Genomic DNA, 19,168 nt, shown 5'->3' on the forward strand with positions numbered 1-19,168 from the left:
TACATATGTTATATCCTCTTGTTGGAGTGACTCCTTTATCATTATAAAACTCCCCTCCACTCCGTCTTATGACACACCTGGCTCTCCTTTGTGGAAGCCAGAGAGCCCCCAGGAAAGCAGACCAGATGATACCGTAAGCTGGTCTCAAAGAAGTAGAAGTTTGATCAGGGTTTTTCATTGTCCCAGGATCCTCCCTTATAATCCTGTCCCAGGTCCAGTTCTCTCCCAGGACATTGACTACCCACATTCCAGATGGGGATAAGGAGGAAATTGTCAGGAAGGATGGTTCTTATCAGCTGGCCACTGTCACTTTCACCCCTTATTTGGAGATGCTTATCCTGTTGTTCTTCTCCTATTACCTCCATTTCATTAAGGCTTTTTTTTTGTTTTCCTGAGGTTTTACCTTGTTCTTTCATTTGGAACATATACCTCTGTTTCTTCATTTTCTTGACACTCTGTTTTGGTTTCTGTACAGTAGATGAAACGATCGCCTCTCTCAGCCTTGAAGGAGTGGCCTTGTGTAGGAGATGAAGCTTGTAGTTCAACCCTGCCCCAATGCTTTTTTGTCTCTCAAACCTTTGTGCTTATGCCAGCAGCCCATTATATTTTTAATAACTCCCAGTAATTGAGAATGTGTCAAGACCTGTCAGCATCCCTAATGGGAGGATCTCAGCCCCTAGATTCAGGCTGTTTAGAAGACAGACCCTCAGGCAGTGGCTTTTTAAAGTATGAAAACGTACACATATACATTTTTTGTAGGACCATAAGTGTAAGCTCTGCTGGCCAGGCGACCTGGCAGTCACAAAAATCAGGGCTCCAAACAAGTATCTAAGCTCTTTCTGGGAGATACTGGTGAACTGGAACGAGGCAGAGGGAGAGTGCCAAGATGGCATCCACAGCCTGCATTCCTCATTCGGTGATTACGGAGAGCAGCTCCGTAATCCGCTACATGTGTGCTGAACCTGAAGCCTGCCCCTCAGGCTGGAGCTCCAGGATAAGCCAAGAAGCCTCCTTCACAGATGACGGGGGTATGTGCATCAGTTTGCCTCCGGTTCAGTCCCTGGGCTGGCAGCCTGCCAAGAACCATCTCTCTGATTTGCTACAATCCCGTAGGATCCACAAATGCAAGTCCCCCTGTCCACCAGAGCCAGGCAATCAGGGGCATCCCCTAGGCAGCAACTGCAAAAACTGGGGAGCCAGATACAAAAACCAAGGCAGTAGCCAAGTGTAAAGCTTCCTTCCAGGAGACACCGGCTCTCTGGAGGGCAGCAGAGGGAGAGCATGAAGACAGTGCCTGCCCTCCAAGGCCTCTGAAAAGGATTACAGTCAACCCCTAGATGTGTGTTTAATTAGAAGCTTGCCCCTCAGGCCACAGCCATGATGATAAGCTAATAGGTCTTCTTCACAGAAAGATAGCCTTCTGGGTCTGTTGCCTTTTGCTGTGCCCCGGGGGTGGTAGCTGCTTAAGAATTCTTTCTCCTTTGGTTGTGTGAGACCCACAAGTGTAAGCGCCACTGCCTGCCAGAGCCAGGTGATGGAGATGTGTACTCTGGCATCAGCTGCAAAAATTGGGGAATGAGCTCCTTTCTGGGTGACACTGATTTTTACAGTCCCAGGGGACCAGGAATGCACGCTCCACTTGCCTCCAGAGCCAGGTGGTCAAGAGGTATCCCCCGCCCCAGGTGGCAGCCACAGAGATCTGGGCACCAGGCACATGGGAAGAGCTCCTTCTGGGAGATACTGGTGCTCTGGAGCACAGCAAAGGGAGAGTGTGAAGATGGCCCCACCAGTCTCCACCCCTGGAGAATGTTCCAGCAGTCTAGAGGTGTGTGTTACATTAGATGCCTGCCCCTCAGGTCAACACTAATATAAGCAGGTGAGCCTCCTTCACATTAAATCAGGGCTTGATTGGCTGCCTCTGAGCTGGGCCCGGGGGCGGGTACATCTGAGCACGGGGCCGCTTTAAGAGCTGGCTCTCAGATAGCTACAGCTCTGCGTCTCAAGATGTGAGCCCTGTTGGTTTTCAAATTTAGAGCTTTTGGGGGCTCGTCTCTCAGGTGCAGGTCCTAAAAGGTAAGGTGTCCAATGTGGGGTTCAAACTCTTTCCTTCTTGGGGAGAAGCTCCGGGTTTTGAGTTTTCTCCTGGTTGTGGCTCACTGGGGTGAGCTGGGGGTGGCATTTATATCGAGATTGTATGCCCGTTTCCATGTGGTTTCCTTCTTGTTTGCCAGATGTGTAGTGGTCATTCAGCCGGACTTGGACTTTAGGTTTTCTTTCCTTCTTTTTTTTTTTTTTTTTTTTTTTTTTTTTTTTTGCGGTACGCGGGCCTCTCACTGCCGCGGCTTCTCCCGCCGCGGAGCACAGTCTCCGGACACGCAGGCTCAGCGGCCATGGCTCACGGGCCCAGCCGCTCCGCGGCATGTGGGATCCTCCCGGACCGGGGCACAAGCCCACGTCCTCTGCATCGGCAGGCGAACTCCCAACCACTGCGCCACCAGGGAAGCCCATGAAAGGAACTTTTTAAGTAGTATCAATGCTAAAAGAATTATCCTGGCGGCGTAACACATTGTGAAGGTTTCCAAAGTGCTCCTTGAGTCAGTAGGGCCTCCATGATTGAGATGTGAACTCCTGCGATCTGCTTAATACTGACAAGGTTATTCTAAGGGCTTTGTGCTCTCAAACATGAGCAGCATTTTGTTACCCTAGATTTCGATGGAACTTCTGCAATGCCAAGAGTTTGCCTGCTGTGCCTAAGCTCGGAGAAATATAATCTGGTCCAGCAGGTCGGAGGACCTTACCTTTGGATGTGGCCCACCGTGAATGTGAAATGCTAAGTCTTCATAGCCAGATCATTTGAAATGTCCTTTCAGTTCTTAATTAGTAGATGCTTTCTCTACCACTGACTACCTGGGAGTGACGTGAAGGAGAATTTGCCTAGTTTGCAGGGGCGGGTGTGTGCCTGGGAGAGCCATTATCACTCACAGTGTGTTAGAAATGAAAGATTGAAGACAAGATGATTAAAGCCCCAGCAGCTGCCTTCACAAATGAACTTCAGGAGAAAAAGCAGTTTAGTGTAAACGTGGCAAGTCTTCATATTGGAGCTTGATGAAATTAAAGGCAATGCCAGGTAATATAAACCACTGTTGAATCTTTCTTTTATTAAAACTGGGTTAAAACAAGGAGTAGAAATTTGTCAGGTGCAGTAATTACTTTGGTACTTTCCTGGTGAAAGCTCTCTTGGGCAAAGCCCTCCTCATCTATTTTCCATTTCCTCCTAAGTTAGACTTTCAGCTGCTAGAAGAGAATAAATATGAGCTAAGAAGAGGGTAACTTCAAAGCCTATCCATTTATGAATTAAATATTTCTAAGGGTAATACTGGTGATGTTTTCCCTCACTCTTTCAGTTGCCCTGAATTACTACCTTGAGAAAATTTCTAGATTATTTGGTCAATTATATTCTTAGGGGAACAGAGAAACATACATGTTGGTGACCATAGAAACAGGAAAAAAAACTCTGATGAGACAACATTTGTTGCATGTGAAAATACTATAACCCAGCTGTTGCGGCTAAAGCAGGAGATGGAAGAAGGATACTGGGGCATTAATAGTGGGATAAAAGAAACTGATAAAGAAGAGAAAAGTCTGTGAGGTCCTTGCTTGTAGTGTGGTCTTTGAAGCAGCATAAATGTCACCTGGAAGAAATCACCTGTTAGAAATGCAGAATCTCAGGCCTTACCCCAGAATACTGAGTCAGAGTCTGCATTTTAATGTGATCTGCAGGTGATTCATATGAACATTCGGGTTTAAAAAACTCTGATCTATGGGCAGACCTATAGATGCCCATCTAAGAGCTATCAAAGCCAGGGAGACCTATACAATTCAGAGGATATCCACAGCTTCTCAGAAGGCATTTGCAGAGGGCATGCCAGTGGAAGGAGTTACACATTCAGTTCTGGTGAAGATAGCAACAAATTGCTAGAGAAGTAGAAATTCACAGGAAATCTTTAATTTTAAAAATTTTATTTAAGTGTAGTTGACTTACAATGTTGTGTTAATTTCTGCTGTACAGCAGTGACTCAGTTATACATATATCTATTCTTTTCCATTATGGTTTATTGCAGGATTTTTTAAAATAAATTTTATTTTATTTAGTTTTTTTAAATTTTTGGCTGCATTGAGTCTTCATTGCTGTGTGCGGGCTTTCTCTAGTTGTGGTGAGCAGAGGCTACTCTCTGTTGCAGTGCATGGGCTTCTCATTGCGGTGGCTTGTTGCGGAGCACAGGCTCTAGGCACGCGGGCTCAGTAGTTCTGGCTCGCGGGCTCTAGAGCACAGGCTCAGAAGTTGTGGTGAGCAGGGGCTACTCTTTGTTGTGGAGCATGGGCTTCTCATTGCGGTGGCTTGTTGTGGAGCACAGGCTCTAGGCACGCGGGCTCAGTAGTTCTGGCTCGCGGGCTCTAGAGCACAGGCTCAGAAGTTGTGGTGAGCAGGGGCTACTCTTTGTTGTGGAGCATGGGCTTCTCATTGCGGTGGCTTGTTGCGGAGCACAGGCTCTAGGCACGCGGGCTCAGTAGTTCTGGCTCGCGGGCTCTAGAGCACAGGCTCAGAAGTTGTGGTGAGCAGGGGCTACTCTTTGTTGTGGAGCATGGGCTTCTCATTGCGGTGGCTTGTTGTGGAGCACAGGCTCTAGGCACGCGGGCTCAGTAGTTCTGGCTCGCGGGCTCTAGAGCACAGGCTCAGAAGTTGTGGTGCACGGGCTTAGTTGCCCCGCGGCATGTGGGATCTTCCTGGACCAGGGCTCAAAGCCATGTCCCCTGCATTGGCAGGCAGATTCTTAACCACTGTGCCACCGGGGAAGACCCTATCACAGGATATAGAATATAGTTCCCTGTGCTATACAGTAGAACCTTGTTGTTTATCCATTCTGTATATACTAGTTTGTACCTGCTAATCCTAATCTCTCAATACTTCCCTCCCCTACCTCCACTCCCCTTTGGCAACCACAAGTCTGTTCTCTGTCTGTCAGTCTCTGTTTCGTGGATATGTTCATTTGTGTCATGGACAAGAAATTTTTATAGTTAAGGCAAGAAAGCTCTCTGCTTTAAGGACTGAAATGGTGCAGTAGTAGAAAGGAGTTAAAACTCTTTGCAGTATACTTACTTGTTATGAAAAAAGGCACTGAATGATCCAGACAAGGGCAGCATGGCTGAGTGTGAGATGTGGAGCTACTGGAAGCAGAAGGGACACTCAGCACCAGGCAGCAAGACAGGGGTGTGGTCCAGGATAAGGATCTGCTTCTAATCAATTTTTGCTCATAGCTTTTGTAGTGAGGTGGAGTTAACAATAAACCCAGACCATGGTTATCCACGTTAATTTTTAGTAATTTACTGCATATCCTTATCTATTCCCATGTGCACTTAAATTAACTCTTGAATAAACTCTACATAATTTGTTCGTAAATAGGTTTTGTTTCTTCACAAGCGTGGGTTCATCTCCCAGCTTTTATATGCCGTGTGACTTTGACCACCTGTATCTTAGCCTCACTTGCCTGTTTCTTTAGCTTTAAAATGGGGATAACAGTAGTACTCACCTCAGAGGTTTGTTTGAGAATTAAATGAATTAGTACATGTTATTTGCTTAAAAGAGCACCTGACATCTAGTTAGGGCTTAATAATTATTAGTTATGATTATTATAAAGTCTTGAAATAAAAGTATCCATTCAGATACTTAAGGAGAGGCAGCTGAACCAGGAGGATTTAACCAGCACTGGCAATCACTCTGCTAGAACAGATCACATCAGTTAGACATATTATTTTTAGATGCTCCAGACCTTAAATATGGATAATAACATAAAAATCAGATAGGATTTTGAGTAGTCATAACTTAAGTGTATTCTTATATACCTAAGGAATGAACTCCCTGGAAATGGAAAATCCATTACTTACCTTTGCTTCCAGAAATCACTTTCATTTTCTTGGGTCCTTTCTATCCCTACTCATAGAAAGTATATGGAAGGCCAAGTCCATACCAGTAGTTCTTGGATAAATAGTGATAGCTGAAGTACTGTGGCTGAATTTCACTCCTTTAAAAATTGACTGAGGAATTGAACTTAATTTGTAGCTGTCTTATGCATCTTGATCCATGGGACAGGAATACTAGAAAATGATGTAGTGAAATTGTAAACTGTTTAGGATCAGCTGGATCTCATTAAGAATGAGCTATTTATGCTTAAAACCTACTTTCGTGAAAAAACGTTTTTCTCAACTACTTTGCAGCAGTTTTTCATGTGCATTTTGAAGACCTTCCTCTTCCTGTTCCTTCTGCTTTCTTGAGGGGCATTTCTGCAAGGAAATGTCATTTAAACACCACTTGTCCTAGGTGACGGCAGTGAGCTCCAAAGGCCATGCGTTTGAACAGCTCTCCTGGAAGCAGCGCAGTGATGGCCGGTGAGTCCGTCTGACCCGTGTTACGGACCAGACACCTGACACCTCTCCTTCCGGTCGTGGTTCTGCTCCGACCTTGCTGTGTCATCTCCGTTCTCGACGCCTCTGTGTCCCGTCCATGACACCTGAACTAAAATATACAATCACATATGCGACCCATGACAATTCTAGGCCTCTGTGATTAGGACCCCACACAAAGGAATTATGAAAAGCATGTCTAACCGATTAGTTAAATTTCCCCTGGTTTAGGAGAATGGGGGTCAGGGACCAACACGAGACTCCCCTGGGGAGACATTCAGGTCTTTTCCTGAATATACTTTACTTGGGTAAATGTAATATCTGAGAATAATTTCTTTTCTTGATTTTTTTCCTTCAGTCTGGGGCCATGTTGGTCAGCCTTTTTTTTTTTTTTTTTGCGGTACGCGGGCCTCTCACTCTTGTGGCCTCTCCCATGGCGGAGCACAGGCTCCGGACACGCAGGCTCGGTGGCCATGGCTCACGGGCCTAGCCGCTCCGCGGCATGTGGAATCTTCCCGGACCGGGGCACGAACCCGTGTCCCCTGCATCGGCAGGCGGACTGTGCCACTAGGGAAACCCGGTCAGCCTTTTTGTAACATGAATTTTTATTTTCAAAATGGACTTTCTCACATCTCTCTCTGTACTACTGAAGATGTTGACAATCTATACAAAATCAGGAGAAAGAGGTCTTTGGGACGCTAATGCATTACACTCAGTCTCTTGGCCCAGGTGGCCCAGGTTTGGTGAGGAGGACATGGCAAAGATGCAAGGAAGTCCTGAGCCAGCAGGGATTACTGTAATTGAATTCCTGGGCAGTCCCTTGCTACCTTCCAGCCCAGGCACACGTCTTTGACTTTTTTCTATTTTCTGGCTTCCGTAAATAATCCGCAAAGTGGACAGTTGGCGGCCAGAAAATCAATTGGCCCTTATATCTTCTCTAATTAATTTCTCATTGCCAAGCATTCACAAGGCATTTGTAGGGAATAAATTAACTCTTCTACCTGTTACGGTGCTTTTGATAGATGACAAGACATAGATAGATTCAGGGTGGAACAAACAGGTAAAGTTCTATAGCTGAGTACACTCTATCTGAACTTCCTTTTATCTTGTGTAACTGTAGAGGACAATGTTTTCACAAATACCATATTATTAATATAAAAATTAATTTAAATATGTTATCTTTTTTTAACTCTACTTTTTTAAAACTACATTTGTGTTGTGTAACAGAAACTGTGGGTATTATAAGTAAATAGAAAATAGGGATGACAAAATGAAAAGTAAAATCATAAAGTACATGAACATTCCTAAGGTTTTGAAACATGCATGTGAGGAGACCAGCAGACACATATATTGGGCGCTCAAGAAATATTTAATGGATGAATGGAATTTTCCAAAACAGTTATTTGTATTTCTTCCCACCGTCAGCTTAGGAGATAACCTATTTGTTTTATACTTGCCAATGTTTTTCAATTCTTTTCCATTTTTTAACAATTTAAGTGATATATTCTTACTACACACCTATGAGAATGGCTAAAATTAAAATATTAAAAATACCAAATGCTGGTGAGAATGTAGAGCAACAGGAACTGTCATCCATTGCTGGTGAGAAGGCAAAATTGTACAGCAACACTAGAAAACGGCTTGACAGTTTCATATAAAGGTAAACATATACTTATCATAAGACTCTGCAAGCACACTCCTAGGTATCTGCCCAAGAGGAATGAAGATTCGTGTTCATATAAAAACTCTACACAAATGCTTAGAGTAGCTCTATTCATAATCACCCTAAACTAGAAACAGCCTAAATGTGGGCTTCAGTGGGCAAGTGAATAAACAGACTGCTACATTCATGTGATGGAATTCTACTCAGCAGTATAAAGAACAAATTTTTGATGCACATAACAACTTGGATAATCTCAAAGGCACTATGCTGAGTGAAAGAAGCTAACCTCAAAAGACTACATAGAGCATGATTTTCTCAAGGAATCAGAACTACAGTTGACCCTTGAATAATATGGGAATTAGGAGTGCCAAACCCCCACAAGTCAAAAATCAGAATATGACTTTAGAGTTAGCCTTCCTCATCCACGGTTTTGCATTGGCAGATTCAACCAACCTTGGATCGTGTAGTACTGTAGAATTTACCATTGAAAAAAAAATCCTATATAAGTGGACCTGCGCATTTCAAACCATGTTGTTCAAGGGTCATCCGTATAGTGATGGGGAGTAGGTCAGTGGTTGCTAGGGGTTTGAGGCCAGGAGAGTGTGTGACTATAAAGTGAGAGCAATGGGGAGTTTTTTTGGGTGTAATGAAACTGTTCTGTATCCTGACTGTGCTGATGGTTACATGAACCCATACATGTGCTATAATTTATAAAAGTGTACCTCAAAAATGAGCCAATTTTATGGTATCATAATTTTTTTAACAAAATTTTTAATTAATTAATTTTTGCTGTGTTGGGTCTTCGTTTCTGTGCGAGGGCTTTCTCTAGTTGTGGCAAGCGGGGGCTACTCTTCATCATGGTGCACGGGCCTCTCACTATCGCGGCCTTTCTTGTTGGGGAGCACAGGCTCCAGACGCGCAGGCTCAGTAGTTGTGGCTCACAGGCCTAGTTGCTCCGTGGCATGTGGGATCCTCCCAGACCAGGGCTTGAACCCGTGTCCCCTGCATTAGCAGGCAGATTCTCAACCACTGTGCCACCAGGGAAGCCCTGGTATAATAAGTTTTAAAACAAAGTGAAAAAAATATACATTCTTATTGAAGACTATTAAACAATAGGAAGCGTAAAAGTAAAATGGAGTCTTCACTCCTCCCCTCCCTAACTCATACCAGGATGTGTATCCTTTCAGAGCTATCTATGCTGTTCTGACAGGCTGAGAGTTGCTGGGAAAGACATCAACTCAGGAGCCACATGGCCTTGATTTGTCCCAGCACCTCTGCTTAATTGTAGCTTTGTGACTTTGGGCAAGTTACTTAACCTCTCTGTTTCTCATGTTTCTCTTTCTTATGTACAAAATGGTGCTTATAGCTTGTTATTTACATAACAAGCACTGTAAGCATTTGCCATTTTTACTATAGGAACATACGACATGCACACGTAAAATAAGTTTGTATTTGTATCGTTTTGACATCTTTTGTTCATTTGACATTACATAATTAATATCTTTCCATATCAGTATATAAAGATCTTCCCTACTTCTATGAATTCCAAAGGCTGCATAGTAGTAGTCTATTATATATATATGAATTAAAATATATTTAATATTACATATTATTTATAAATATATATTTAATACATTCATATTAAATTTAATATTATATATCCTATTTATAATATAATATATTTAATAATGTTCTTATTGATGAAGGCACCCTTTTTAACTTAAACTGGTTTTTTATTTTTGAAAAATTTTCTCTACCAATCGGATCCCAATGTGCTCGCAATCTTCCAAGATTTGTTCACAGTTCATAGTTCACTGCTGGTACCCTTTTCTCCCTTCTCATCCTCTTCTTCCCCTTTCTCCTTTTTTAAATCTGATGTGGTTCTCAATGTAGAGAAAGGAAATAGTACATAAAATCATACTTTAAAACTGGGGAATATTAAGAGATCTAAATGGAAGTAAAATTTTGAAACTTCACTTGAAGTAATAAAACACTGATTCCATTAGGCTATGGTAAGTTACATACGTATAGTGTAATGCCAAAAGCAACCACTAAGAAAACTATACAAACAGTATACACAAATGATTATAAATAAATTAAATTAAAATGGACTTATTAAAAAATGTTTAAGTAACCCACAAGGCAAAATAAGAGAAACACAGGATTGAGAAACTAAGGTAAAAGACAAAACAAAAAATAAAATGGTAGACCTAATCTTTAACAAAGCAATAATTACATTAACTGTAAATGATCTAAATAACCAAGTCAAAGACAGAGACATGATCCGACTATATACTGTCTATAAGAAGTTTACTTTAAACATCATGGTATAGGTAGTTCAAAGTAAAAGGAAGATAATGATATATCATGTGAACGTTAAACAGAAAAAGCAGGAATGGCCATGTTAATATCAGATAAAGTAGACTTCAGAGCAAAGGAAATTATTAGGGGCAAACAGGGTCATTACATAAAGATAACAGGAATAATCCACCTAGATGACCTAATGATACTAAATGTGTGTGCACAAACAACAGAACTTCAAAATACATGAAGCAAACACTGAAAAAAGTAGTAAAAGGAGAAAATTTTAAATCCACAATTATTATTTGAGACTTCAGCACAGCAATTTATAGAACTACCAGAGAGAAAAATCAGCAGGAATATGGAAGAACTGAAAACATCATCAATCAATAGGATATAACTGACATTTAAAGAACACACTCAATAATAGCAGAATACATATTCATGTGTCCATGGAATATTCCCTCATATACTATATACTGGGCGATAAAAAGAACATTAGCAGATTTAAATTGTAATGTGCCTAAGGGTTGGATGCTAAGACTCAGAGGTTTTCTTATTTCTTTCATTTATATATTAATAAAAATTTAGCAGATTTAAAAGAATTAAAATCATAGAGTATGTTCTCTAGCCATAATGGAATCAGACTAGAAATCAATAACAGAAAGACAACAGGAAAATCTTCAATCACATGAAAACTAAACATCACAATTCCAAATAACTCATGGGTAAAAAAGACGGCATCAAGGAAAAATTTTTTAATGCATAGAATAAAAGAAAATGGAGATATAACAGATCAAAGTTTGTGGAATGAAGTGAAAGTTATGCTAAAAGGGAAGTTTATAGCACTAAATTGGGAAAGAAAATATTTCAAAGCAATAATCTAATGTTCTATATTACAATAGTAAAAAAGGAAGAGGAAAAAACACTAAACAAGCAGAAAGAAGGAAATAATAAAGATGAAACAGAAGTCCATGAAACTGAAAACAGGAAAATGGGGGGGGGAATCAATGAAACAAAAGGCTGGTTCTTGGAAATAAACAATTTAATCAATAAAGATCTAGCAAGACTGATAAAGGTAAAAACAGAGATGGCACAAATCACAGCTATCAGAAATGCAACCAGGGATACCATGACATATCCTGCAGGTTAATAAGGGACAAGTTATTATGAACAAGTCTACACTATAAATTCAAAAATGTAGATGAAATGGGCCAATGCTTCTACACTCAAAACTACCAAAACTCAGCAAAGATGAAATAGATAATCTCAATTTTCCTGTAACCATTAGAAACACTGATTTTTCATTTAAGAACTGCCAAAAGGAATATTCAGGCTTAGATGTTTCACTTTTACCCAAGACTTAAAGAATTAACACCAATTTTACATGATTTGATAAGAAATAGAAGTAGAAGGAACAGTTCCTAATTAAATTTATGAAGCCAGTATTACCTTGATACCAAAACCAGACAGGGATAGTATAGAAAGAAGAAAACTACAGACCAATATTTTTTATGAAATTGGCTGTAAAAATCCTCTGCCAAATATTAGCAAATTAAATCCAGAAATATATAAAAAGAATAATATACCATGACCAAGTGGAATTTATTCTAGTTATGCAAAGTTGGTTAAATATTTGAAAATCAAACAGTGTTATCCACCATATCCAATAGATTAAAGGGAAAAGTCATGTGATCCTATCCAATAATGCAGAGAAAGCATTTGACAAAATCCAATCCCATTCATGATTTTAAAAAAAGAAGAAAAAAGAACTCCAAACAAACTAGGAATAGAAAAGGAACATACTGAAACTCATAAAGATGATCTACAAACAACCTACCGACATTATATTTAACTGTGAAAAGACTGAATGCTTTCTCTGTAAGATCAGAAACAAGACACCGACGTCTTCTCTCACCACTTTTATTAAATATATTACTGGAGGTTCTAGTAAGAAAATAAAGGAAAAATAAATAAATACATACATTTAAAAGTTAAAGTTTTAAAAAGTTCATTTAGAAGATAAAAGGACTATTCCTACTATGTTGAATAGGAAGTAATATATCGTACTGAATGTTGAATAGTAATATATCCTACTATATTGCCTAAGGAAAAGTAAAACTGTCTGTATCTGAAGATGAGATGATAATCTAAATGGAGAAAATACCAAGGACTCCACAAAAATCTTGAGAAATCATATTAGTTTGTAAAAGTTTTAGAGTACAAGATCAACACAATTGTATCACATTATATATTAATAACAAATGTGTAGAAGGTTAAATAAAAATATGTGATGCCATTTACAACTGACCTAAATAAATACTTAAATATAAGCCCAATAAGACATTTATAGGACCTCTATACTGAAAATTACAAAATGCTGATGAAGAAAAATTTAAAAGTCCCAAACAAATAGGGAGACATATCTTGTTCATGGATTAGAAAACACAACATAATAAAGATGTCAATTATCCCCAAGTTAAGAGGCTTAACACAATTACTCTTAAAATACCCTCAAGGTTTTTGGGGATATAGACAAGCCTATTCTGAGATTTATATGGTAAGAAGAGGCTGAAGAATAGCTAAAACAATTTGTAAAGGAAGATTAAAATGGGAGGAATTAATCTACCTAATTTCAAGATTTTGCAGTAATGATGGAGGTTAGATACACACATCAATGAAATGGAATAGAGAACCCAGAAATAGACTGACATAAATACATTTAACTTGTTTTTGACAGCAGTGTGAAAGCTATCAATGAAGAATAGACTTTTCAAAAAATGGTACTGAAACAGTTGGACATCCCTCGACAAAAACAAACAAACAAAAAATGAACCTTAACCTAAACCTCTACACCTTACACAAAAATTAAATCAAAGTGGATCATAATCTTAAATGTAAAAGCAGGACATTTTTAGAAAAAAAATAGGAGAATATCTTTGGCATCTAGAACTAGGTGAATAATTCTTAGACTTGACACCGAAAGTATAATCAATAAAAGCAAAAACTGATAAAATGGATCTCATCAAAATGAGTTAAAATGCTTCATAGAAGATCCTTTTAAGTGGATGAAAACTCAAATTACACAGTGGGAAAACGTATTTGAAAATCCCATATGAGACAGATGACTTGTATCTATAATATACAAAGAACTCTCCAAACAACTTAAAAAAATCCAACTAGAAATTAGGCAGAAGACAGGAACAGACATTTCATGGAAGGGAATATACACATGGCAAAGAAGCACATGAAAAGATGCTCAACATCATTAGCATTAGGGAAATGCAAATTAAGACCATAATGAGATATCAGAGAATAACTAAAATTATAGTGACAACATCAAATGCTGGCGAGTACGTAGAAAAGTTATATCACGTCACTGGTGGGAAAATAAAATGGTTTAGCCACCCTGAGAAACAGTTTGACAGTCTCTTTTAATCCTAAAAGTAGATTTACCCTACAGCGCAGTATTTGTACTCTTGAGCATTTATCCAAAAGAAACAAAAACTTAATTAAGTCCCCACAGAAACTTACACATAAATGTTCATAGCAGTTTTATTTATAATAGCCAAAAACGGGCAACTACCCAAATATCTTTCAATGGACGAATGTTGAAACAAATTGTGATAAAATCTTATGATAGAATACTATGGAGCAACGAAAAGGAACAAATTATTAATATATGCAAAAATTAAAATGAACTTCAAGGGAATGATGCTGAGGGAAAAATGTTAAAAAGCCAATCTCCGAAGATTAAGTAATTCTTGATTATGTTTACATATTATTCTTAAAATAACAAAACTGTGGAGATGGAGAACAGGTTAGAAGTTGCCAAGGGTTAGAGATAGGGGTAGATGGTACAGCGGGGGAACTTTGTGAGGTTTTTGTGGTCCCAGTACAAATAATACAGCACTCTTGGTTTTAATCCCTAAAGATTTTTTAAAACAATTCCTAATAAGCGGTGTCCAGATATTTAGCAATGGCAGCAGATTAGAGGTATAGCTCCCAAACATGACAACTTCAAAAGAGATCGTACTAATTCAATGCATATGTTAATTTTAAAAAGACCAATCACAGTACTTAAATGGTATATATTTTAATGATATTATTCTAAGTATCTAGCTATACCAGATGGACTAGCAGGATTTTCTGTACATTCAATCTTATTCAAGACAGTAAATCTTATAATAAGAGAGTTAAAAAAAGAAAAAGAAAAAAAAACAAACAAACCTCAACTACAGTTGGATATTCTCATAGCAAGAAGAGGTGAAAATATGTAGCAGCGGTTCAAAAGCTTAAGCAGTGGCACCTAAATTTGGCTGCACATTAGAATCATCTGAAGCACTTTTTAAAAACCCTCACACCAACAGTTGGTCATCCTAAACCAATAAAATCATTTTAAATCTCCTCAGACGATGCCATTGTCTAGCCAGAAGTGAGAACCAGCGGACTAAGCAGAAGGGGATGTTTCTACAAAGATTTCTTAACAATACGTTCTTTCACCCAATCAGATTTACCTTCCTGCAAAGGGGTAAAGAAGGCTAGATGTTGTCCATACTTGCTTAGCTTTAATTAGCACTTGTGACTTGCCCAAATCCTAGATCATGTTTCCCCTAAATTTCATGTTATTTCCTAAGTTTTTCAAATCCAGGGTTAAGGGGTTTGCCAGGATGACATTTTAAGTGTTCACGCAGAGGAAGTCCTTGGCAAACCAGGACAGAGGTCACTCTACACTGAAATGTAAAGCATCCTAAATAACCTGCTACTGCTCCCAGATACTAGTCTGTGCCAACGAGTGGAGAAAAGGCATTCTCCATTACTATCACGGCAAAGGCTGCTCTACTTGCCTTGGCTACTCCTTATCTTTTCCAGGCGCCACTCCCCTTCACCTGCTGGTGGACGCTTTGGCAGCTGACAATGCAGATATTTTCAAACTTTAAAGTGAATAAAAATCATCTGGAGGGCCTGTTATAACAGAGATCACTGAGCTTCACCAGAGTTGCTGATTCCATAGGGCTGGGACAGGGCCCTAAAACTTGAATATCTGACACATTATCAGGGGACGCTGGTAAAGCTGGTCAGGTTGTTACCGAATGCAGGTTCGTGTGTCTGAAACACAGTGAGGCCAAACAAACCTAAAGGTTGGAGTCTGGAGCGGAGAAAGGTTTATTGCAGGATCAAGCAAGGAGAGGGGTGGCCCATATTCCAAAAACCCTGAAATCTCCAAAGGATTTCAGCAAAGCATTTTTAAAGGTCAGGTGAGGGAGGGACATCCCAGGTAATGTGATCATCTCATGCACAATCCTCTGATTGGTTGATGTTGAGGCCACAGGACAGGTAACATTATCCATCCTTAGGTGCCAGAATGTCTGGGGGTACGTGCTCATGATCATCAAGGAGTTCATTTCTTCCATTGGGTGGTGGTTTTTAGCATCTGAAAACTCAAGAAATATGCCTGAGATACTATTATCTGAGTACTTCAGAGAGGAGCTACAGCAGAGGCTATGGGGGATGGGTCTGTCCTAGGAAGGCTCCATAGGGTACTGCTTGGTTACAAGGTGACCATACTTTGAGAACCACTGCTCTAGTGGCTTGGAATGTTAAGAAAGTAATGGAAGAATCCCTACCCAGATCTAGCTTCTAGTATCGCCAGCTATTTTGGTGGGGGGAAGGGTAAGTTTTGTCCTTGCTTGGACTTCTTGTTCACTTATATCAAAGCCTATTTGAGGCAGTGCGCTCGGCACTCCTGCAGATCTGTCTTTGCTTCAACAGTGTTTGGAATGAACAGACCCAGGGACGCTCCTTGCTCCAGCCCCCGACCACCCTCCAACCTTTCTTCCTTTCGCAACCTTTGGAATCAGCCACTCAGGTATCCTCAGCCTCCAGGGCAGGCCAACACCATTTTTTGAGCTTAGCTCCTTATCACTGATCAACCACGAGTTCCCAGGTTCGTCAGAATTATTCCAACGAGGTGGAGGCTGCCATCCACCGCCTGTTCAGCATGCATCTGTGGACACTTACCTCTCTCTGAGCTTCTATCTCGACAGCAACAATGGGACTCTGGACAGTATGGGCCACATTTTTCGCCAACTGGCTGAGGAGAAGTGTGAGGGCGCCCAGCGTCTCTTGAAAATGCAAAACCAGTGCTGCGGCCGCGCCCTCTTCCAGAATGCGTGGAAGCCTTCTCAAGATGAGTGGGGTAAAACCCAGGACACTGTGGAAGCCGCCATTCTTAGGGAGAAGAACCTGAACCAGGCACTATCGGATCTGCGCGCCCTGGGTCCTGCCCGCGCAGACTCCCACCTCTGTGACTTCCTGGAGAGCCGCTTCCTGGAGGAGCAGGTGAAACTCATTAAGAAGATGGGCGACCACCTGACAAACCTCCGCAGGCTGGCTGGTCCGCAGGCTGTGCTGGGCGAGTATCTCTTTGAAAGGCTCACCCTCGAGCCAAACAGGAGTCTCTGAAGTCCAGCGGCCTCTGAGGAGCCACTCTGGTGTCAGAGCTTCTGCCTGAAGCCCTGCTCTGCAGCCACTAGGCAGCTTTGTAACCGCCCTGGAGCCCTCTCCCAAGCCTTGGACCAAATGGAAACAATAACACTTTTTGCAGAAGGAAAAAAAAAAAGCCTATTTGAAACACAAACAGAATAAAGCGAAAAAAAGAAATATATATATATATATATATATATATATATATATATATATATATATATATATATATATATATATATATATATATTCATGTTCTTTTAACATATGAATTGCCCCACTTTATCTGTGTGAAATAAGTTTGTTCCCGTTATTGGGCTGGTTCTCAAGCTTTGCTGCTCGTTGGAATTACCTAAAGAACTTTTAAGAAAGCCATTGGTGTCTGGGTCCCAGCCCCAGAGATTTTGATTCAGTAGGTCTAGGGAGGAGCCTGGGCACGGGGAGGTCTCAGAGTTCCCCAGGTGATTCTAATATGCAGCAACTTTGTGAACCACCTCTTGGCTTCAATGCAGCTAGTGATCAGATATTAAATCTAAGACACATGGACTAGTGCGTGAGTTCTGCTGCTAGGTGTGTTCCATTTTCTTCCTCCTGGAAGATTCGTGCCAGGGAAAATGATTGATAGTTGTGTTACTTCTCTGAAATGGATGGAAATTTCCAATTAGCATGAACAGGGGAGGGTGAATGGGTGAATGCAATAAGGTGTATCATTTATATATTTCCCTATGTGTATGGTTAGAAGCTTTTGCAACTGACGTCTGCCCTAGTTTTCATGCTAATGGTAATGCTTGTCCTCTTAATGCAGCTGTAAACTTTATAAGCCCATAGGTAGACAGCATCACAAAATATTTACCCCTCCCCACTGGCCCACTCTCAAGCTTCACTCCCCTCCCCAATACACAAATGTACATCAATGTGCTTGAGACCAATATCAACACATGGACCTTCAATTCTTCTACTTTGCAGCTTCCCTCTTATCAGGAGGTGTCAGCATTTAGTGCCTAGAGGAGGCATTTCCAGTCATCTCAGCTTAGAGGTCAAATATCCAAATATCCAAAGTAAAAAAGGTTAAAAAAAGAATAAGAAGAAAATAAGGAAGAAAAGAAGGAAACAATTTTCTTATCTCACAGTAATAAGGCAGTTTTCCTTAAAAAAAAATAAAGACTTAAGCCTTAAATTCTCTTTCCTAATCAAAATGTGCTTTTCCATCTTTAGACTATTCCTCTTATATCTTGTATTATTCATGATGTTTAATTCTTGAAATAGCACATGGCTGAAAACAGAAGCTAACCTCTTGTCCACTATGAATTAAATCTTCTTTTCCTAGGACCCATCTACACTGTACAATTTGGGGTTTGCCAACATAATTATTTTCTCTGAAATAAGGTACAACATTTTGCCTTTTCAATATATAGTTATACAGTACATTGTTAACACAACATAGTTAATATAGTCAATATAGTCAATACAACTATAACACACATGATATGATGCCACTTTGGTGATTTTCTTCATCCATGTAATTCTGAAATTTGACAGTATAGTTTTCATATTCTAATGAGCTGAGTATTACCTTTGCAAGGATAGAAAAATAAAATAAATTCATAATATTCTTGTGTGGTTTGCCCCTGGGGTGGATTACCATAATGGGGGCATATTTGAGCCTTTCTCCAAGTCATTAAAAAACCTCCAGTGAGTAGCCCCTTGTCCTCTCCAGGAAATTGTGGGAAAGTATCTTTAATCACAATAATCCTGGGGGGAGAAATCTCGGAAATAAGACATCTGCTTCTGTGCCTTGTTGTTTTGCAGAATAGCAGTGATTGCTTTAGCAGCTTCTATTGCCATATGTGTATAGTAAGTAAATGAACATAAAATTGAATGAACGCATAAAAGAAGGATAAACCCACCCAGTTTAACAAATCCACTCTCTCACCTGCTGTGCCCTGAAACATGAAAGAAAGAATCACGGGATCATAAGGATTCATAAAATAACAGTCTCTGTTAACAATATTGACAGGAGGTATAAGGATAATTTGTCTGATGTGGGACCAAGAGCTTAACTGCTTAATTCTTTTTTTTTAAGGGCAAATCATTCATTTATTGTTTAAAGATTGCAAGACAACATCTGAATTTTTGTAGCACACTTTAAATGTTTTAATTTTTTGATAAAGCAGAGTATAATAGAAAAACAATTAGTTTCCAGTAATATCTATATCTCTATTCAGAATTAAGTCTTCCACAGACATGTAACCTGGAAAC

General features: G+C 40.1%; 1 pseudogene across 1 annotated transcript; it reads left to right on the plus strand.

Moving 5' to 3' along the window:
* The first annotated feature begins 886 nt into the window (after positions 1–886).
* Positions 887–16,909, plus strand: LOC308611165 (ferritin light chain-like; annotated as a pseudogene). The gene is made up of 4 exons: positions 887–1,028; positions 2,707–2,783; positions 6,377–6,444; positions 16,364–16,909. The product of its transcript is annotated as a ferritin light chain-like (transcript).
* Positions 16,910–19,168: the final 2,259 nt, after the last annotated feature.

The sequence above is a fragment of the Mesoplodon bidens genome (assembly GCF_964165515.1).
Source record: "Mesoplodon bidens genome assembly, contig: HAP1_SCAFFOLD_105, whole genome shotgun sequence".
Taxonomy (NCBI): Eukaryota; Metazoa; Chordata; class Mammalia; order Artiodactyla; family Ziphiidae; genus Mesoplodon; species Mesoplodon bidens.